This window comes from Hypanus sabinus, chromosome 7 (genome assembly GCF_030144855.1).
Source record: "Hypanus sabinus isolate sHypSab1 chromosome 7, sHypSab1.hap1, whole genome shotgun sequence".
NCBI lineage: Eukaryota > Metazoa > Chordata > Chondrichthyes > Myliobatiformes > Dasyatidae > Hypanus > Hypanus sabinus.
In genome coordinates this window covers 116,958,817-116,982,499 of record NC_082712.1, presented here as the reverse complement: position 1 = coordinate 116,982,499, position 23,683 = coordinate 116,958,817, and positions in this window count along the sequence as shown.

The window sequence follows — 23,683 nt, the reverse complement described above, 5'->3', positions numbered from 1 at the left end:
TTCAATGGTACAGTGCTTAAACTAGATCCTCTGGTAATGGGGTGGAACTGTAATGCAGATAGTTGAGCAGTTCCAACAACCTTCAGTTCAAATGTACTTTGAATCACGGCCTCCAGGGTTGTCTGTGTGGAGCTTTCATTTAGTCCTTGTGACTGTGTGGATTTCCTGGGAGTGTTCCAGTTTCCTCTCATATCCAAAAGGCACTTAGTTAACTAGCCTCTGTACACTAGCTGAATGATGGATTTGTGGCTGTGCAGGGGTGGGATTGATGAACATGTGGGGAAAACAAAACAGGATGTGTCTAGATTTAGTTTGCATGAGACCAGAGCAGCATTTCTACATTTAAGAAGTATTGTAAAGGTGCATCTGTTTCTGTCATGTAATGATACTGGAAAAACTAATTCATGTCATTATACTGAATAGGTTAGATTACTGTGATCCACTTTTACCGGCCTTCCAAAGCAACCTATTGACAAACTTCAACTCATTCAGAATGCTGATGCTAGATGTTTAACTAAAACCAGAATGAAGGAACATACATACTTTACATACCTTGGGGGGTGTGGGTAATCCAATTGCAAATCCGAAAATCTGAACTATAATGTTGCATGTAGCCCACGTTTTCAGTGGAAGTATGTGTCCTCACATGCACAACTGCACAATATCAGCATGCAATCAACTGCTGAATGCTTAACTTACTAATACATCTTGTTTAGTATCACCAGGCAAGCTTAGATTGTGATATTCTACAAACATAGGTGTAAAGGGGGTTTCTTTTTTTTCTTTGTTACTGTTGGGAAAGGGTTTCCTTTTGTTAACTAGCAGGAATGCTAATTTACTGATAACGAGAATGGTATTCCTTTGTAAACCAAATGGGGATTAATGTTCTTTCTTCTGAGTCTGTAAGCTTTTGTTGACGGGCTTTTGGGCAGATCGGCACGAGGGGATCGAGAGAGAGGACGCAATGCTCTAAGCTGGGCGAGGATCGGACCCCAAAGGGGGGTCCGAGGCAGGGAGATTCTCCGAGGAGGGGGGGGGATGAAGCTAGATGTGCTTGGTTGACCACTCGGAGGGTCCTGAGCTGTTTGGAGAGTCGAGGGGTTTGAAGGGTCCTGAGCTGCGAGTCGAGGAGTTCGGAGGGGATCGAATGGTGGCCAGAAGACTTCAGTAATTGAGCTCCAACGGTTGTGCACGAAGTGGTTTGGACTTTGATAAGTTTGGCGCCTTTTCTTTAATTTTTTCTTCATATATACTGTATCGTTATTAATCACTTAGTTATAGTAACCTTTATAAATTGTACTCATTTAATCGCATATGGTGTACTGTCTGTTTTTGGGCGAGGCGGGGACATCACACAGCATCCACACCAGCTGATTACCCAGTTTGGCGGGGCCGAAGGCTGCTCCACCTAGACGAGAACGAGCTGAGCGAGCCTGAGGCCACCCAGGGGGTTACATAGGCAAAACTGGGTGCTGCAAACAGACTTTCAAATGAAATGAAAGGAAATATCTTTATTGTCATTGCATAGTACAATTTTCATGCACCAATAATGTGAAAATAATGTGAAAATGTGTTTGCAACCCTCGTACTCAATGCTATAAAACAACAAATAAAATAAATAAACAAAAATAAAATCAAGTAACCAGCCAGTACAAGCAATGTCCAGCAAAAGCACAACTCGGATGCATGACAGCCATAAGACCAGTGTTAAAAGTAGCAATATGACAAATTTATGGATGATGCTTGATCGATTGATTCAGAGCAATTATAGCTCTGGGGAAAAAGCTATTTTTCAGTCTGGAAGTGCGGGCATAGAAAATCTTATAATGTCTGCTAGATGGAAGAAGTTCAAACAGATGATTGTATGGGTGTGTATTGTCCTTACAGACGCTTGTAGCTTTCCTTAGGCAGTGTGAGCTGTAGGTGTCCTCCAGGGCTGGGAGCTGTGTCCCGATGGTCCTCTGTGCACTAGAGATGACCCGCTGAAGTGCTCTCCTATCAGCTGCTGTACAACTGAGATACCACACAGAGATGCAGTATGTTAAGATGCTCTCTATGGCGCAGCTATAAAATGTCACCAGCATCTGTTCAGGTAGACCAGCTTTCTTCAGTGTCCTGAGGAAATACAAGTCCTTCTTAACTATTGTTGTGGTGTTAGTGGACCATGTAAGGTGTTCTGAGATGTGTATTCCCAGAAACCTGAAACTGAACACACTCTCCACTATGTCTCCGCTAATGTAGACTGGCGTGTACTTGTCATCCCGTAACTTTCCAAAGTTGATAATTAGCTCCTTAGTCATTGCTGTATTGTTGTTCTCTGAGCACCAGCTCACTAAGTTCTGGACCTCCACTGATGGGCTGAAATGGCTGATGTCCTCAGTGCAATGCCTCTTTTAATGGCCAATATGCCACTTCCTGCAGCAAAATGAGCTGTATGATTCCCAGCTATAAGGCTCCACAAGTATTTATAGCCTTGTGGTGAACTACATATACCTGTCTGGACACACCCCCCCGCTGACTGCTCCTGGGGCTCCTCCCACAGACCCCTGTATAAAGGAGGCTGGAGACACAGCCCCGGTCTCAGTCTCCAGGATGCAGTGTGGTGGTCACTTGCTGCTTGTTCTTTCTTCCAACCAATAAAAGCCTATATCTTGCCTCACGTCTCCGAGAGTTATTGATGGTGCATCAATGTTATTGGCTGGGAGTTTTAAAACATGGAGAGTAAATTAGACTTGGACCCCCAAGCTCCAGAAGCAGCTCTTGCCTTTGAACTCTGGCTTGCATGCTTCCAATCATACTTGGAAGTGATTCCAGTGACCGAGCCTGCCACAATGTACAAAATACTACTATCTAGAGTAAGTCCGAAAGTATTCTTCCTTATCAGGGACCTGCCGACCTACCAAGGGGCACTGGACGCCCTCAAAAGACAGTACCTGTGGCCGGTGAACACCATCTATGCAAGACATCGCTTAGCAACACGGCGGCAGCGAATTGGCGAGTTGAGCAGTGAGTTTCTCCAGGCCCTACAGACTCTCGTGAGGGCCTGTGACTGCAGGGGACTGACGGTGGAACAGCATGCAGAGCTCGTAGTGAGAGACGCCTTCGTTACAGGGATCAGGTCAGTGTACGTGTGCTAGCGGCTGCTGGAAAATTCTGATCTTACCTTACGCTCAGCGATCGAGTTGGCCGACACACTGGAGGCTGCTCTGCACAATGCTGACGCTGTCCAGCCACACGATCCCCCGCCGGTTCCGTGGACGCTGTAGACCCCGCCACCCGCGAGCGAGTTGACCTCGGCTACTGCCAGTCGCAAGTCCACGAGCTCCCCGAAACCGACCACAGCTGCTGCCAGTTGCAAGTCTGCGCAGTGTTACTTCTGCGGACTCGAAAAGCACCCCCAAAAATGCTGCCTGGCCCGAGAAGCGACCTGCTCCAGCTGCGGAAAGAAGGGCCATTTCGCCAAGGTCTGTAAGTCTGAACCACGAGTGGGGTTGAGCAGCACCTCGTGCGAAGCATGGGGGTGGCCATCTTGCCTGCCTGCATCATACAAGACATGGGGGTGGCCATCTTTGTCGGCGCCACCTCGCCCTGCCCTGACCCACGGGTGCTTACCGGGCACCAAGACGGCGATTCAACTCTGGCCTCCGTAACCCTCGACCAAAGCGCCCCACACCAGCTTGCAAGGTCAAAGATGGACATCCTGGTGGAGGGGCACAGGACTAGCTGCCTGTTTGACACGGGCAGCACTGAGAGTTTTATTGACCCGGGCATGGTGCAATGCTGTGGACTCGTGACACAGCCGGTAAGCCAGAGAGTCACCATGGCTTCTGGGTCGCATTCCACAGACATCCGGGGGAGTTGTGTAACGACATTGGTGGTGCAGGGCACAGAATATCGGGACTTTGTGCTACTGGTCATGCCTCAACTGTGCGCGCCTGTGCTATTGGGGCTGGACTTCCAGAGCCACCTCAAAAGTGTGACTATGGCGTATGATGGGCCCCTCCCACCACTCACTGTCAGGAATCCTCAGTTTTGTGGGACTTCGCCATATACCCCGCTACTGACCACACACACACACCGACCCACACATCCCACCCAACACCATGCCAACGGCCGCGCTACTGACACCACTTGCAGCCTCTCCACCCTCAAGATTCCTCCCCCACTGCTGTTCGCCAACCTGACCCCCGACTGTAAACCTGTGGCAACTAAAAGCAGGCGGTACAGCGCGGGGGACAGGGCCTTCATTCAGTCAGAGGTGCAGCGGCTGCTCAGGGAGGGGATCATTGAGCCAAGCACAAGTCCTTGGAGGGCCCAGGTGGTTGTTGTTCGGACCGGGCAGAAAAATAGGATGGTCGTGGACTATAGTCAAACCATCAATAGGTTCACGCAGCTTGACGCGTACCCCCTACCCCGCATCGCGGATATGGTCAACCAGATTGCTCAGTACAAGGTGTACTTGACAATAGATCTGAAATCCGCTTATCACCAGCTCCCCATCCGCCCAGAAGATCGCCCCTACACCGCCTTCGAGGCGGGCGGCAGGCTCTATCACTTCCTGCACGTCCCCTTTGGTGTCACGAATGGTGTCTCTGTCTTCCAGAGGGAAATGGACCGGATGGTGGACCAGTGCCAACTGAAGGCCACATTTCCCTACCTGGATAACATCACCATCTGTGGTCATGACTGGCCGGATCACAACGCAAACCTCCAACGATTTTTCCAAGTGGCCAAAGCCCTGAACCTTACTTATAACAGGAACAAGTGTGTGCTTGGAACCACCCGACTCGCTATCCTTGGGTATGTCGTGGAGAACGGGGTTATTGGCCCTGACCCCGACCGTATGCGCCCCCTGTTAGAACTCCCTCCTCCCACCACCCTCAGAGCCCTCAGACGGTGTCTGGGCTTCTTTTCCTATTACACCCAACGGGTCCCTCATTACGCAGACAAGGCCCGACCCCTGGTCAAGTCCACCACTTTTCCCCTCTCTGCCGAGGCCCACGCGGCCTTCAGCCGCATTAAAGGGGACATTGCCAAAGCAACGATGCATGCGGTGGACGAGACCATTCCCTTCCAAGTAGAGAGTGACGCCTCCGATTTCGCGTTGGCTGCTACCCTCAATCAGGCGGGCAGGCCAGTAGCATTCTTCTCTCGTACCCTTCAAGGCCCTGAAATTCAGCACTCCGCGGTGGAGAAAGAAGCCCAGACTATAGTGGAAGCTATTAGGCACTGGAGGCACTATCTCGCCGGCAAAAGGTTCACCTTGCTGACCGACCAGCGCTCGGTTGCGTTCATGTTCAGCAACCAACAGTGGGGCAAAATCAAAAATGATAAAATTTTGCGGTGGAGAATGGAACTCTCCACCTACAACTATGATATCCTGTACCGGCCTGGAAGGCTTAATGAGCCCCTGATGCCCTATCCCGGGGAGCGTGTGCCAGCGTGCAGCTCGACCAGCTATACGCCCTCCATGCACATCTTTGCCACCTGGGGGTCAGCCGATTTTACCACTTTGTGAAAGCCCGGAACCTGCCGTACTCCCTTGAGGACATCAGGACGATGACCAGGGACTGCCAAGTCTGCGCTGAGTGCAAACCGCACTTCTACCGTCCTGAAAAGGCGCAACTTATCAAGGCCACCCGCCCCTTTGAGGGACTGAGTGTTGACTTTAAGAGCCCCCTTCCCTCCACTGACCGCAATGTCTACTTTCTCAACATAATCGGCAAGTACTCAGGGTTCCCCTTTGCCATCCCCTGCCCTGACACCACTACCACATCCGTCATAAAAGCCCTGCGCCAGCTCTTCACTCTGTTCGGATATCCCTGCTATATCCACAGTGATAGAGGGTCCTCCTTTATGAGTGACGAGCTGCGCCGGTACCTGCTAGCTAGGGGCATTGCTACTAGTCGTACCACGAGTTATAATCCCCGGGGAAATGGACAGGTGGAGAGGGAGAATGCCACTTAAGTCAAAAGGGTTGCCGGTCTCTCGATGGCAGGAGGTCCTCCCTGAGGCACTCCACTCTATCCGCTCCCTGTTATGTATGTCCACCAATGCCACCCCTCACAAGCGCCTATTCTCTTTTCCCAGGAAGTCTGCCACTGGGACCACCCTACCAGCTTGGCTGACATCCCCAGGGCCAGTGCTGCTCCGGAAACATGCACGGAGCAATAAATACTCCCCGCTGGTCGAGAGGGTTCACTGACTACATGTGAATCCCCTGTATGCCTACGTAGTCTTACCTGATGGGCGGGAGGACACGGTCTCCATCCGCGACCTGGCGCCCGCAGGAGCAGCAGACCACTACCCCGAACATTCCACAGTAACTATGGACCCTGTACCCGAGGTGACACCGCACACACCGAGCCCTACACAGACTCCTCACGACACTCCTATACCAGGCGTCTCGCACGCGCATATACCAGGCGTCTCGCACGCGCATATACCAGGCGCCTCGCACACGCATGAGGGATCAGGGACGCGTAGTGGGCTGACACCTCCAGTCAGGCCGGAACCAGCACAACCGCCGTCTCTGGTGCAATCACCACCGGCACCTGTGCAATCACAGCCGGTGCTACGTAGATCGCAGCAACAGATTCGACCACCTGATAGACTTAACCTGTAAATATACTTGTAAGAAACTTCGCCCCATGGGAACTCTCTTTTAAAACAAAGGGGATGAATGTGCTCTCCCAACTGACTGCTCCTGTGGCTCCTCCCACGGACCCTGGTATAAAGGCAAATGGAGACACAGCCCCGGCCTCAGTCTCCAGGATGTTGCGTGGTGGTCACTTGCTGCTTGTTCTTTCTTCCAGCCAATAAAAGCCTATGTCTCACCTCTCGTCTCCAAGAGTTATTGATGGTGCACCAAGGCTTACAGTGTCTCCACAGTTGGCCACTTCTGTGTGAATCCAGATTGCCATTACATTAGTCTTATGGAGGAAGTTGAAGTCAAACCTTTTTGATAGTTGTAGCTCACTTTGTTTCAGCCGTGGCTCAGTGGGGTAGAATTGAGTCAGATGTTCGACTCCCACTTCAGAAACTTGTACACAACAATCCAGTCGGACAGTATCATGTTGTATTGAGGGAGAACCACCTCACGAGTAATGCTTCTTGGTCAGTCTTCAATCTGATGCCTTGTTTGCTCTCTCAAGTGGATGTTTTGAACAAGAGTTGGAGGAACTATACCCAGTGACCTGAGACCTATATCGAACACTATCAAAACTGATTATCCAGTTGTTAAAACATTAGTATGTGTCATTTGGCATAGAAATGGGCTATTTAGCCCACTGTATTCATGCTGAACAATGGGCATCCATCCACATTAATCCCATCACTTGGCCATCCTCTTCTCTACCTCAGATACTCATCTAGACACTTAAATGCCAACAGGGCCTTTGCTTTCACCACTCTCTTGGGCAGTGTATTCTGAGTGCTCACCATTCTCTGGTGAAACCGGTCCCTCTCTAAATCTTACTCCTTCCCCTAAATCTATATCCTCTGGTTTCATCTAGCTTTGATGTTGGGAAAAGTTTCCTGTTGTTTACCCTAATCATTTCCCTGTACCTCAGTCATGTGCTCTCTTAACCACCTTCACCTCCAGGAGAAAGCCCTAGCCTGTACAGTTCCTTCCCATTTCCGCAATGTTCCATCCCAACCTCTTCCCCTCTCCAGTTCTATTACATTCCTTCTACAGTGTCACAGCCAGAACTACAGGCACTACTCCAGTTGAGGTTTGACCAACGTTTTACAAAAATGGAATGTAGTTTCTCTGTTCTTGACTCTCTTTTCTTAATCCCATCACCCTTATATGGGCCACCGACAGTGGCTCCCCAGAGTCCTCTGTCTGCTAGGCGAAGGTCCTTCCTCCGAGGGTTGAGGTGTTCAGATTTTTTGCTGGTGTTTCTATAGCTCTGGGATTTTACAGGTTGGGGTTGGTGGCCCCATGCCCAACCCTCCTCCTCCTTTCGCAGCCGGGCCTGGGGGACCTTCCTCAGCGGAGTTGTTTGTTCTTGTACTCAATGCCAATTGTGTGAGTTTGTTACATGTGAATTGGTGACTTTATTTTCTGTATTACAATAGACAACATTTGAAAAGTAGGTTGTTAAAAGTTTGGATCTTCTACACATCTGGCTAACCACCAACTAACCTTCTCCTCTTTACTATCCAACTAACCTTTGACTGCCACATCTTCACATTGGCAAATTCAGCTTCTGCCTGGCTTTTCAATCTGACTGCCACTGCATTGCTGGTCTTGGACCTGAGGCCAGCAGTACAGCACTACACTGCAGTGCTGAGCAAGTGGGTGCATTTGATTCCTCAGCTCTGCCTGTGATTCTGTTAGTTTGGCCTTCAGTAAAAATATGGTGCAGGTAAGTGATCTTTCTTTATCTTAAATTTTGAATTAATTCTTGTGTTTTAAGCAGTTTTTAATTAAATTTATTTTTTTAAGAATTAAAAAGTCATCAATTGAACTATATTTAAATATATCATTGTCAGAAACTTTTCAAAGTCATTTTTGTCAGTAGTGAACTATTAATATCCATTAAGACACTTAAAGAGCCTCAAGATCCCCAAGTTGCAACTGACAGGACAATTCTCAGAGTCAGCTTCAATGACACTCCATATCTAGCCATGGTTAATGTGGTTAATGAGTTCAGGGCTGGGCTGATCCAGCTCAACAGTGACAAGTTTCAGGATGTCCTAAAGGGGATATTCTGAAACGTTCCATAACTACAAATATTCACTTTATTTTGCAGATTATGTGCCTGTTTTCATTGGGAGCACAAGTTCCTCCTTGCATGTTCTCTGGTAATCTTCCTCTGCATCGAACTACAAAAGAAGTTCAGAAGTTTGTCTTCCTTTGGCTATGACCACCATTACTGGCTCACAACTGGATGTATCTCCTTGCACACAGAGAATGGATTCATTGGTGATCTTTGTTTTTCTCTTGCTGAGGTTAGTCAAGAGGGAAAGAAAGCACATACACTGTTATAGGCAGGTCTTGGATTCTGTTGTAAAGTTGTAATGGATTTCCTGCTAGAATTTGGAGAACTACTATTTCAGTGACTCTGAGTCTGAGGGATGTTCTCAAATTTCCACCTGGAGGCTTAGGGATTACAATTATACTCCCCCCCCCCTCCCCACCACCCGGGAGTTCAGAAATTGTGCCCAGATGTCCTCTTGGCACTTATGGATATTTTTCCCCCAGAGTTCCCCTCAGGAATCGGAGAAATACACCTAGATCTTTCTCCTGGGGACTGAGTCCAATTACGCTTGGGATTTGTGTGAATGTGCTTTGGATTTTCTTTTGGGATTCAACTGGAACTGAGATTCATTTCATGTTTAGGAGGGGCCTTTCACAAAGTCTGCACCTTTCACAACCTTATCTATCCCTAAAGACTTAACAGCCTGTAAAGTAATTTAGTAGTGCGGCTTCTGTTGTAATTCGAAGATCAGCAGCAGCTGAATTCCATGCAACAAGTCTCCATAAACATCAGAGATAAATGATCATACCGGAAGAAATATGAGTATTACTGTATGATACAGCTCTGAAGAAAAACATCTGTCTCATCATATCTGTGCCAACTTAGTCAGTTTACATTCACTGAAGCCCTTCCTCAGTTAAATATTTCCACATAACACAGGAGTCTTTCCTCTTTTCCATATATTCTCACCATTCCAGTCATTGAAAGAATTGGAAGTTCCCCATGATCATAATTCAGATGTTTTTCAATTTTATTTCTTTCCAACTGAATGATGGCCAACTATATACAGTACACACCAAAGCAATTGCACAGAAAGGTTCTTTAATGCAGTGGATTGTGACCTTAAACTAAATATTCCTGTCCAGTTCAACAATCTGTTCTTCGAGTGGCACTGCCATCAGGTCCTTCTCTTCCCCTTCAGAGACTGATATTTTGTCATTTTCTGGCTAATGGACAAATGTCCAGGATTCTGGAGGGAACAAACCTACCCTCCCTCAAAGAACAGAAGAGAACAACCAGGAGCTCAGTTTAACTGTCTCATCTGGGGGTGGGGGGAGGGGGTTGAGAAAGTTTTGCAATTTTAAGCCTGGAGTTAGATTTGAACCCACAACCTTTCTGGCTCAGAGCTTTCTCACTGAGTCAAAGCTTACAGCTAAGTGACAAAGGGGAGGGAATGAGTGAGAGAAGGTTAATTCGGCCAGTAGTCATTACGCCAATGGCAATTATCTACTGTGTGAGATTAAAAACTTGCATTCTTGGATTGTTAACATCCTCCATCTCCTATCAGCATTGGTGATGATTAATTGTCCCTAACTGGTTACATGTAAAGAGTTGTGAAGCTGACAGGCTTGCTAAGTCTGCCAGTGAGTGGATTGCTGCTCATCTATTGAAGTGTCAGTGTGCTGAGCAGCACTTCATTCAGAGCTGGGTTTGTCATTCCTTTTATTAGAATCGCATAGCTGTGCATTAGGAAAGGAAGACTGAACATTTGTTTCATGTGCCAGTGGGTGCTGCTTGGCAGTGCTGTATATAATGTGGAATCATTGCTTTTTGATGTATTGAAGTTAGCTATAGTAATCGTTTTGGCTACTTCCATAATCAATCACAATAAATAGAATCCCTTGTATACTGTATACAATAAATAACATAGTTATTTTATAAAGAAATTATGAAGAGAGGTCATTGACCTGAAATATTAATTCCTCCTTCCACAGATGTAGCCTCTGTTTGCTTATTATATATTCATCTAGTTTCAAGCCTAAATTCTAAGTGTCATTTCTTTTTCAAACAAGCATTAATGCTAGGAATTTAAAATGAAGCCGCTAGCTTAACTACCAAAGGATCGATGCATCCATGCTCTGGCTGCTCCAGGCTCCATGTCTGAGCTGAGCTTTGTGGCGATTTGCCCTACTTTGTGATGAACTGAGGCTGAGGCTGTGGGCCCTCTCTGGCTTCTCCGAGCTTTGTCCATGGACTCAATTTTGTTCTGAATGCTGTTGCTTGGTTTTATCGCTTGCATGGTGTGTGTGTTTTTTTATCACTCTCTGCACGTCTTTTTCTTAAATCGAGTTATTTTGTGTTTCTGCCTGGTAGGCGATGAATCTCAAGATTGTATAATTTATATATGCTTTGATAATAAATGTACTTCACACTTTGAACATCTCTTTATTGTGGAAGTGAGATAGTTGAGCCAATACTTTCTAATCTAGCGGTTAACAGTAAAGATTAAGTGATGAGTCTGCTAGTATGAATTCAATCATATCAACATTTTTGAAGGTTATTGAAATTATATATTCTTCTGACTAATTTGGAATCAAGACAAAAGATTCACTAATTTTTGGAGGGAAGGCCATTGGTGCTAAGCTGATGTATCCTTTTATCTATTAAAATACAAACAGTTTGCTATCAATGCAAAGAGCATGTTGGAGGAACCACGTGAAGAGTGAATGCTAGGATAGAGCGTAAAACATAGCTGCAGAATTGGGCCACTCAGCCCATTAAATCTGCTGTGCCATTTGATCATGGTTGATTTATTTTTCCTCTCAATCCCTTTTTCCTGCCTTCTCCCCATAAACTTTGATGTCCTTACTAATCAAGAACCTATCAACCTGTGTTTTAAATATAACCAATGACTTGGCCTCCACAGCTGTCTGTGCTAAAGAACTCCACAGATCCACCACTGTCTGCAGTAGTGAAAGAAATTTCTCATCACTTCTGTTTGAAAAGAACATCCTTCTAGTCTGAGGCTGTGTCCTCTGAACTTTCCCACTACTGAAAATATTCTCTCCACGTCCACTCTGTCCAGGTCTTTCAATCTTTGGTAGGTTTCAGTGAGATCCCCTTTGTTCTTCCAAACTTCATCAAGTACAGAACTTTAGCCATCAAATGTTCCTCATATGTTAATGTTTTCAATCCTGGGATCATTCTCATAAACTTCCTCTGGACCCTCTCCAAAGCCTGTACATCCTTCCTTAGCTAATGGGCCCAATTCTGCTCATGTTATTCCAGTGTGGTCTGACCAATACTTTATAAAGCCTCAGCATTACATCCTTGTTTTCATATTGAAGTCCTCTTGAAATGAATGCTAATATTGCAATTGCTTACCTTACTACCGACTCAACCTGTAAGTTGGCCTTCGGGGAATCCTGCAAAAGGACTCTGTTTGCGCCTCCGATTTCTGAATTTGTCTCCCCTTTAGAAAATAGTCCACACCATTATTCCTTCCATGAAAGTGCATGACTATACTCTCCCCTGCACTGTATTCTATCTGCCAGTTCCTTGCCCACCCTTCTAGCCTGTCCAACTCCTGGTGCCTCAGTAGTGTAGTGTTTAGCACAGCACTATTACAGCTCGGGCGTTCCATGCCCGGAGTTCAATTCTCATGCCATTCTGTAAGGAGTTTCTGTCTGTCCTCCCCCGTGGAATGCGTGACATTTTCCTGGGTCCTCCGGTTTCCTCCTGCCATAGGTTAATTTGTCATTGTAATTTTTTCCGTGATTAGTTTGGTGTTAATCTGCTTTGTCGGGGTTGCTGGGCAGCAAGACTTGAAGTGCCTACTCTGCGTTGTATCACAAAATAAATAAAATCTTAGTCCTTTGCCAAATACCTCAGCACTACTAGTCCCTCTACTTATCTTTGTAGCATTCACGAACTTGACCATAAAGCTATCAGTTCTGTCATCCAGCTCATTTACGTATACAGTAAATTAAGAAGTAGTGGACCCAGCATCGACCCCTGCAGAACACCACTAGTCATCAGAAGTCAACCAGAAAAGGTACTCTGTGTTCCCATTCTTTTTCTTCTGCCAGTCAACCAATCTTCTGATGCTGATACTATCTTTTCTGTAATACTACCTTGTTTAGTAAGGCCTCATGTGCAACACCTTGTCAAAGTTCTTCTGAAAATCCACGTAAACATCCTCAGACTCTCCTTTGTCCATCCTGCCTGTTACTTCCTCAAAGAATTCCAACAGATTTGTCAGGCAAGCCTTCCCTTAAGGAAGCCATGCTGACTTTGGCCTACTTTGACATGTGCCTCCAAGTACCCTGAAACCTCATCCTTAATAATGGATTCCCACATTTTCCCTACCACTGAAATAAGACTAACTGGCCTTTAACTTCTTGCCTTTTGCCTCCCTTCTTAAACTTGTGATTTGTCCAGCCCTCCAGAACCATTCCAGAATCTAGTGATCCTTGAAAGATCACCACTAATGCCTTTACAGCCTTTTCAGCTACCTCTTACAGAATGCTGGGGTGTAGTCCATCTGGCCCAGGTGACTCATCTACTTTCAGATATTTCAATTTCCCAATTGCCTTCCCCATTGTCATAGCAACTCAATTCTGCCCACAACATTCAAATTTCTGGTATATTGTTGGTATATTTGACTGATGCAAAATACTTACTAATAACTATTTTGCATCTGTCAAATGTGTCATCAACCATTATTCCTTTGTCCCCCATTACTACCTCTCTAGCATCTTTTTCCACTCTTGCCACCTCTCTTTTATTCTTTATGTATCTGCGGAAAAAAACTTTTGGTATCCTTCTATATTATCGGCTAACTTACCTTCATATTTCATATTTTCTCTCCCTGTTACTTTTTAGTTGTCTTCTGTTGGTTTTTAATAGCTTCTCAACCCTCTAGCATCCCACCATCTTTTGCATTTATACTCTTTCTTTGACTTGCTTTGTCAGCCATGGTTTCATTATCCTCTCTTTAGAATGCTGCTTGTTTGGGATGAACTGATTCTGTGTTATCCAAAATACACCCAGAAACCCTAGCCATTGCTGCTGTTTCTGTCAGTGTCCCCTTCCTATCAGCTTTGGCCAGCTCCTCTCTCATGCCTTGGTAGTTCCCTTTACTCATTTTAATACCAATACATCCAATTTTAGTTTCTCCCCCTCAAATTTATGATCACTACCTCCTCAGAATTCTTTTATCTTAAACTCCATAATCAAATCTAGTTCATTGCACAACACCCCATCCAGAACTCCCTCTCGTCTAGTGCACTCGACTACAAGCTGCTCCAAAAAGCCATCTGGTCAGCAGTTTACAAATCCCTTCTCTTGTGCTCCAGTATCAATCTGATTTTCCCAAACTACCTGCATATTCAAGCCCTCATTAACATCATAACTTTGCCATTTTTGCATGTAACCACTCCCGCAATCTCCTTCCCTTTTACTTTATCCATACTTTTCCAAGCCTCAGAAGACTTAGAATCCCACCACCAATTTCAGGAACAGTTATTACCCTTCAACCATCATGCTCTTGAACCAACAGGGATAACTTCATTCAATTTCACTTGCCCCATCACTGAACTGCTCCCACAACGTGTGGATACACTTTCAAACTCTTCATCTCATATTCTTGATAGTTATTGCTTGTTTATTAATTTGTTACTATTATTTTTATTTTTCTTCTGTACTTCCACAGTTTGTTGCCTTTTGCACATTGGTGGTTTGTCCATTCTATTGGGCACATCCTTTCATTGATTCAATTTCTTGGATTTACTGTGTACGCCCACAGGAAAATGAATCTCAGGGCTGACATATCTGTACTTTGATAATAAACTTACTTTGAAATTTGAGCTGTTGAACCCACCTCCCACTATTTAGTTTCAAGTCCTAGCCACAATATGTCACACTGTCATTATCTGCAAGTGTGGAATGAGCTGGCAGAGGAAGTGGTGGATGCAGGTTTGACTGTAAGAGAGATTTAGATAAGTACATACAGTAGATGGGAAGTATATAGTGGGCCATAGTCCAGATGTGGGTTGATGGGACCAGGCAGGACAACATTTCGGCATGGACCAAATGGGCTGAAAGGCCTGTTTCTTTGCTGTAGTGCTCTATGACTATAACTCTTTGCCTTATCTGCATCACAAATAAAACTCTACATAAGCATTTCAATATCATTCAACCTATCATATTTTTTTCTTTTAACTCATTAGCAGTAATGAACATACCTGGGAATGTTGGCAATTATTATAGTCACATTTGGAATATTGGTCAACCTGTGCAGTTTTGGTCAACCTGTTGTGAGAAAGATGCCATTAAGCTGGGAAAAAAATGCTGAGATTTATGAGGGTGTGGCCAGGATTTGAGGAACTGAGTTGAGGAGAGAGGTAGAGCAAGTGGTAATTTTTTTCATTGGAGTGTAGGAACAGACTTGTATAAAATCACGAAGGCTATAGACAGTCAATGTGCACAACCTTTTCCTCCAGGGTTGGGGAATCAAGAACTAGACAGCATAGGTTTAAGGTGAGAGGAAAAAGATTTATTAGGAACCCAAGAGGCATCTTTCACCCAGAGAATGGTCACTACCAGAGAAAATGGCTGAGGCAGGTACATTTACAGCATTAAAAATACTCTGGACAGGTATGTGGGCAGAAAGATTTGGAGGGATTTGGACCCTATATGGGCAAATGGGATGAAATTAGACAGGAATCTTGGTTGACATGGACTAGTTGGTCTGGGTGTCCCACTTCTGTGCTCTATGACTCTATTAACCATCTGTAAAATTACTCCTGAACTGGGGAGGCAGTTAAGATCCAACAACTGGTGGGTCTGGAGTGAAATATATGCTTGATCTTTAAGGTAAAATGTTTGCTTCATGGAAGGAAGTTGGAGAACCAGATGGTTTTATAACAATTTGGTTACCATGACTGAGGGGATACATTGAGAAAAATGATTGATTGATGACACAGCCTTGCTTGATGCTGATCTCTATTGGAGTTGGGTCTGTGATCGACCCATTTGTAAGAAACACATTTTGCAAATCATTATGGAACTAGAATATGGGATCCCTCTATCCTTGTTGCCCAATATATTGTCTTTAAAATTCATCCTTGTTTTCAAACTCATGCATTGATGATCTCTTCAGTCCTACTGTGATCTTTTCGCATGGGTTGTCTGTTGTCTGGCTCTTCTCATGTTGGACCTCTGTTCAACTCTGAACATGATCTTGCTACTATTACTGGGAATACCAACAGTTGCCAAGGCATGAAGGCACACAGTTCCTTCCCTGAAACTCTTTCTTCCATTAACACTCCAGGTAATGGTTCTACTGCCTTAGTATCTCATTTTATGGCCTGGAGACAACTTTCTTTGACAAAATTCCCGTAACTACCTAGGGATGATTTTGCTATGCTGAAGGTGCTCTATAAAAGTTTATTTCTCCTGATTGTATACCATTTCACTGGGGCAGCATGGTAGTATAGTGGTTAGCACAACCAGAGACACAGGTTTGATTCCTGCCACTGCCTGAAAGGAGTTTGTACGTTCACCCCATGAGCACATGGGTTTCCTCCAGGTGCTCCGGTTTCCACCCACAGCCCAAAGATGTACTGGTTGGTAGGCAAATTTCTCATTGTCAACTGCCCCATGATTAGGCTAGGGTTATATCGGGGGTTGCTAGGCAGCACAGCTCAAAGGGCTAAAGGGCCTATTCTGCACTGTATCTCAATAGATAAATGAACGAATAAATAGATTTCTGCTACTCTTCTTACATGAATCCCATTTTGACCTTAAACTTAATCACCATTTGCATTCTTACATTAGTCTGGTCGCTATAGCCAGATACCCTCTGTCTCTTAGATCAGTAACTTTGCTGAGTTTGCTTCACTGGGCCAAATCAAGCATCCCTTCCATTTGATGGTGGGATCAGTATCAAAGGTTCATGAAACACAGAAATAGATCTTTCTGTCCACTAAGTCTGCATCAAATATAAGCTGCCATATGTTTTTCCGCATTCTCTGCAATGGTATTTAATGTGCTGTTTAAACATTTCTGAAGCTTTTGCAAGACCACTTGCTTCCACCACCCCTTTAGGTAGTGAGCTCCAGGTTTCAACCACTATCTTGGTGAAGTTCTTCATATTCCTTCCAAACCTCTTACCAAATCCTAAACTTAAGTCATCTAAATTTCTTCCAATTCTTATGATTAACCCGAGCTATCCCCCTCATTGTAGTGGACACACCTCAATCAGCCACCCCTTAACATTCTCCATTCCAAACAAAACAAATCCAGCCTATACATCCTTCCCTCAAGGCTGAAATATCCCATCCCAGGCATCAACCCGGTGACTCTCCTCAATGCCCTCATGGGTGCAGTCACTTCCTTCCTATATTGTGGCAACCATAAATCCATGCAGTATTCCATTTATGGCCTAGCTGATGTATCATGACTTCCTCGCTGTAAATTCTATGCCCCAGTTAATGAATGCAAGTGTTGTGGTGCCTTTTCAATTACATTATCTGACTGTGCAGCCACTTACGAGAATCCTATGATGTGTTCATCTATGTTTCTCTGATTCCAAGTCTTATTAGAGCTCCCAAAAAATACCTAATTTTTCAGGATTAAATTCCCCTTTTACTTCTCTACCTATTTTACCAACTTATGAAGAAGTAGTTCCTATTGTGTTCTGAAACTTTCTTTTCACTTTGACTATATTTATTACTTTTATTCCTACTTTGTGAAAACTAAAATCACCAATTATTATTGCTCTGTTTCCCTAAATGCCTGCAGATTCCTCACCCAACCACAGTTGAATAAGGCAGTTGATGATATGGTTGCCTAGTGACTCAAAACAGAATTAGCCTTAATCCATTGCTTTGGCATTTTTCCCCTAGTAATCAAAAAAATGTAAATAAGTCAGGAACTTAAGCTCCACATGGTTCAATGATTGCAAAAAAAGAATCACACATGATGCTGCAGAATACCTAAGATTGAATTCAAGTAACATTTATAGATACTTCTGCATATTTTCTGAAAAGCTTTCATAGCTACATTCAGAGTGTTCCCATGGCAACATTAATTGATCATTTCAAGGTCATCTAGATTTATTTAGAAGCAAACATATGCCTACTTTCCTACAGAAGGAGACAGCAAATAAAATGAAGAAAGGAGTCAGAAGCAAGGAAAACAGCAAGAATATCAGTGGAAGTCACATGGACAGAAAGAAATAGGGAGATTAAAAGAGCCTCACCTAAACAAAAATAGAGGAAGGGAAATAGAAAGAATTGGGAATTAGCAGGAAGAAGAGTTGCTACAGGTGAATCTCTAAGGTTGTCAGCCCCATTACTGCTTTTCAAGATGTTGAAAGGCAGGAGTGGGCCTCACAGGTATAGAAATTTAGTCGAAGGGTTCTTTTCAGTGTGACTTGTCTGAAAACTGACTTTATTCAGAATCAATTATGAGTTCTAGCTTAGACTATAACTGATTTTGAAAAGTTATTGGGGACTCCTCTGATGGAGTGTGCGGTAGCGTAGCAGTTAGCGAAACCTTGCAGCACCAGCGATTCCAGCACCATCTGTGAGGAGTTTGTACGCATGCCTCCGGGTACTCTGGTTTCATCCCACAGCACAGAAACATACAAGCTAGGGTTAGTAAGTTGTGGGCATGCTATGTTGATGTCAGAAGCACAATAACTCTTGTAGGCTGTCCAGCACATCCTCAGACCGTGTTGGTCATTGACACAAACAACGTGTTTCACTGCATGTTTTGATGTTCATCTGACATATAAAGTTCATCTTTAAAATCTTTATTACACCTTTGCCTACATTTCATTCTCTATGTAATGCCATATCTTATACTGATCCTCCCTGGGTCAACATAACTTAGGGCTATGGATGTCTTTTGGGAGGAGGGTGTGGAGGAGGACCGTGACCAAAATGGTGGTTGGTGTGTTGGATGCTTAGTCGATCACACAGTGCTTCTAGTAGTTACTCTCAACTTCTATCACCTTTTAAAATACAAACTACTAAATGTTATACAGTACCTCATTCATACTACTCTTTCCAATCCTTATTCAATTTCCATTGGTCTTCACAATGAACTGAATGGGAAGGGAAATGAATGTCTAAATGAACATTTCACAAAGAGAGGAATAGACATAAAACAAACAGGTTTAGAAAGGGGGGAAATGGCAGGAAGATATCAAATGGATGAAGCAAGAAGAATGGCAAACTTGGTTTGGATAGGTGAGCACTTTGTCAGCCTTGACATGATTGTATCAATGAAAAGATTTAAATCCATCTCTCCAACTAATCACAGGGTGACAGAGGGAGGAAGAATTAGAATAAAAGAATAAAATAAAAACATATTTAACTAAACAGACTTGCAGTGGTTTCTGCAATATTCCCTGCCGTGACAATTTGTGACAATAATACTTCATTAAAATATCCCACCTGATTGGAAACACAATGTTTATAAAGCACTTTAGATAATAATAATTTTTATCTTACTCATTAGTGCTAATTTCTTGAAATTGTATCAAAACGTTTTCAGTGACGTGCTTCTGCTTAACAAGCTGAAGTACAACTAGAAATTAAGAACAGACTTAGTTCTGTATCATCAACTCTACCTCACAAAATAATCAATTATTTTTCAAACTGGCATTTGAAAAGTGAGTATTTCCTCTTCTGGATCCCTTCTGCCTTGAACCCTTGCATATACAAATCTTCTGCAGAGAGTTAAGGTAGTGCCTCCTCCCCCCTTAATACTAAAAGCATTCCACAACCAGCAGTGATTTTCACTATCCTTGTCAAAAATGGACAGCTCATTCATTGGACCAGTACTCCTTGTCTATAATTATGGAGTAGTTCTCACAGATAGGCTTTCTCCTGTTCGGAGAGAGGGGATATGTTATAAGAGCACAACAATAATAATTGCACCGAGCATCATCCTTGATTTTAGTCTTTGCCAAACTACCACTCATGTATGATCGACGTCTCTACAGGTTGCCCGGGTAACTGTAACTGCCGAGAACGCTCATCAAACGGCCAAGTACTGTGAGAATTATGGTCCAAGCTGTTTCTGTATAAATTATCAGCTGGATCACTTAAAAAGAATTCAGCAGGAAATAAAAGGGATTAGAGCTGTATTTGAAGTTAGAGGACCAAAGAAAGCTATTAGCTTGTCAGAATATTAGAAAATCTTGAATCGCCTTCTCTCTGTGGTTCACACTAGTAGGGGTTGGTTGTGGTTAGAGGAAGAGAGAATTCTGGGAAAGTTGTCTTTATAATGCACTAGATATTCACTTTGCAGTATTTTCCATTCAGACTCACAGGACACTTATGTAGAATTGTACACTTGAGCCTCATTGAGTGTTTGAATGAACTGAAAATTAGGCTGGTGTCTCCCTTCCTGATTTTGCCATTGCAGAAGGGAAAGAATGTCATGCAGGGTTAGGATTGGAGGAAAATATAATCCATTGCCTGACATTTCAGACTGTGGATTTTAAACATGAAAATGGTTTATGAGCAATGGAAAAAATTATTCTTCTGTCTTGAAAATCAAAGATATTTGAAAGATCATTAAACCAAAACATTAATTCCTCCATACATGTACACTACCTAACTTTCTTGGTATTTCCAGAATTTTCTGAGTCTATTAATTATTTTGGACTTTGCTTTCTTGTATTTAAATTTATTAACTTTCCTTAATTTTGCATTTCTTAGTAATTCAGTCAAATTTCATGGCAGCCTTGGACAGACCCTCACTTTTACAATGGACCACCTCCTTGGGAACTTAGTATACACTCAGAACCAATAGACAAGGAGAATTCCACAAGCTTAGATTGAATGATAACACTCAGAAAGAGGCCATTCAGCTCTTTGGTTCTCTGCAAGAGCTGTCCATTTAGTCCTACTAACCTTACATTTTCCCTGCAGCACTGGTATATTCTCATTCAATACTCTCTTAAAAACTTATTCCTGTATCTGTTTCTCGTGTAATGCCAATCATAACAAAATGGCATAACAATTTATCATCAAGCTCTCTTTCTGGCCATTTTCCCAATTATTCTAAATCAGCTTCACTTGTTGACTCGTGAAAACACCTCACAACTGGAATCACTTTTGTTAAACGAATGTGCCCTAAAAAGCCCAATTTCAAAACCTCCTACCTCCCCAGACTTACAGCATGCATTTCTTGTTCATCACAACATGCCTGTGCTGCAAACTCTCCAAATTATTCTTCGTGCAGATCAGTGCTTATAATTGAATGCAAGATTATTGAGGCACACCAGCATTTTATGCTGGACCCAATTCTTGAGAAGAAAGGTGACACAGAAACAATGTTTAAGTTACTTGGGTATGTGTAAAGTTATTTGGCTTTGTCGTTCACTTGATAGCAAAGACCATCCTTAATCTGTCATGCCTCTTGGATTGCGGCCTCCAACTTCCATTCAGAACAGGGCCAATCTTGGCATGAGTGGTGAGACGCAAACCTACTTTAAACTCCTCTGTCACTGGCTCATTCCAAATTCTTGTGTTCAATACTTCACTAATAAAGTCTTCATGACTCCTTATGATAAAATAGTGGTATTTCTATTTTGGAATTGAGACCATTTGGTTAATATATTGTATGTAAACCATTAGCTACACATCATGAGGAGCAGGCAAAATGTTAGTGGAACGTTGCATAATGCATTGCAATGTTTTCAAAAATAAAATCACTACGAATCAGATGGACGAGTGATAATGACCCTGAGGCTAAAGAACTGTCAAGTACTGTACAGCTGTAGTAGGAACAGCAAAACCAACAACATCTGGTAGACTAATTCCCAATATGCCCAAATGATATACAGAATTTAACTCTTATATTGGTAGTTTGTTGCATTCTCCTGTACGTCCTTCACAGCTTTTTCTGTCTTTATCCCCAGCCTTGATCAGAAGCAATACAATACTGACACAGGAACGGTTGATATTGTGTAAGAAATTCCACATCCAATATGTTGATGGATGAGTAGTGTACATTTTAGAAGGGTTAAAATGCAGCCACTTAATAAGGGAGGATGACATTTTACATGAGCACATTAGGTATTTGTATGTGCTACATTACATTGTAATTACAAAGCTGTTTACACTAAAGGCCCGTGTCCTGAAAAGCAAATGAGAGGGTTCAAAGGGGGTTTATGAAAATGATTTTAGGATTGAAAGGCTTGTCATATGAGGAGCGTTTGATGGCTCTGGGCCTGTACTCACTAGAATTCAGAATGAGGGGAGACCTCATTGAAGCCTATCGAATGTTGAGTGGATGTTCCTTTGGTGGGAGTGTCTTGGACCAGAGGACACAACCTCAGAACAGAGGGATGAACAAAGGTGAGGAGGAATTTCCTTAGTCAGAGAGTAGTGAATCTGTGGAATTTGTTGCCACAGGTTATTTGGGTATATCTAAGGCAGAGGTTGATAGATTCTCGATTAGTCAGGACACAAAGAGGTATACCGAGAGAAGGCAGGAGTCTGGGGCTGAGGGGGAAAATATTTTAGCCATGATGAAATGGCAGAGCAGATTTGATGGGCCAAATGGCCTAATTCTGCCCCAAATCTTATGGTCTTTCAGTCTCAAGTCCTATATCCTGAGAAGCAAGCATCTGGCTGCACTTTCTGTTTTATTGACAAAAGTGGGATGTTTAGATACTTTTGATGTATAACATTCAGATCATTTTAGTGTCACCAGAGTGGAGAAGGATATTGTCTTCTCTCTTCTATTCCCCACTCTGGCCTCTCACCTCTCCTCCTCACCTATCTATCACCTCCCTATTTCCTTTCTCCTGTGGTCCACTCTCCTCTAACAGATTCCTTCATCTCCATCCCTTTACCAGTCTTCTCTAATCACATCCTAGCCTGCTCTTCTTTCCTTTCCCCCACCCCATCTTTTTACCGAAGCATCTTCCTCCTTCCTGTCCAGTCCTGATGAAGGGTCTCAACCTGAAACTTCAATTGTTTATTCATTTCCATAGATGCTGTCTGACAGACAACATAGAAATCTACAGCACGTTACAGGCCCTTCAGCCCACAATGTTGTACTGACCATGTAACCTACTCCAAAAACGGCCTAGAATTTCCCTACCACAGAGCCCTCTATTTTTCTAAGCATGTACCTATCTAAGAGGCTCTTAAAAGACCCGATTGTATCTGCCTCCACCATTACTGCTGGCAGTGCATTCCACGCATTTACCACTCTCTGTGTGGAAAAACTTACCCCTGACTCCTCCTCTGTACCTATTTCCAAGCACCTTAAAACTATGGCCCCTCATGTTAGCCATTTCAGCCCTGGAAAAAAGCCTCTGGCTATCCACACAATCAATGTCTCTCATCATCTTATACACTTCTATCAGGTCACCTCTTATCCTCTATTGCTCCAAGGAGAAAAGGCCAACTTCACTCAACCCATTCTCGTAAGGCATGCTCTCCAATCCAGGCAACATCCTTGTAAATCTCCTCTGCACCCTTTCTATGGTTTCCACATCCTTCCTGTAGTGAGGTGACCAGAACTGAACACAGTACTCCAAGTGGGGTCTGACCAAGGTCTTAAATAATTGGAACATTACCTCACGGCTCTTGAACTCAATCCCATGGTTGATAAAGGTCATCACCTTAACAACACTGTCACCTGTGCAGCAGCTTTGAGTGTCCTATGGACATGGATCCCAAGATATCTCTGATTCTCTACATTGCCAAGAGTCTTGCCATTAATATTATATTCTGTCTTCAAATTTGAAATTCCCAAATGAACCACTTTACACTTATCTGGGTTGGACTCCACCTGCCACTTCTCAGCCCAGTTCTGTATTCTATCGATGTCCCGCTGTAACCTCTGACAACCCTCCAGACTATCCACAACACCCCCAACTTTTATGTCACCAGTAAACTTACTAACACACCCTTCTACTTCCTCATCCAAGTCATTTA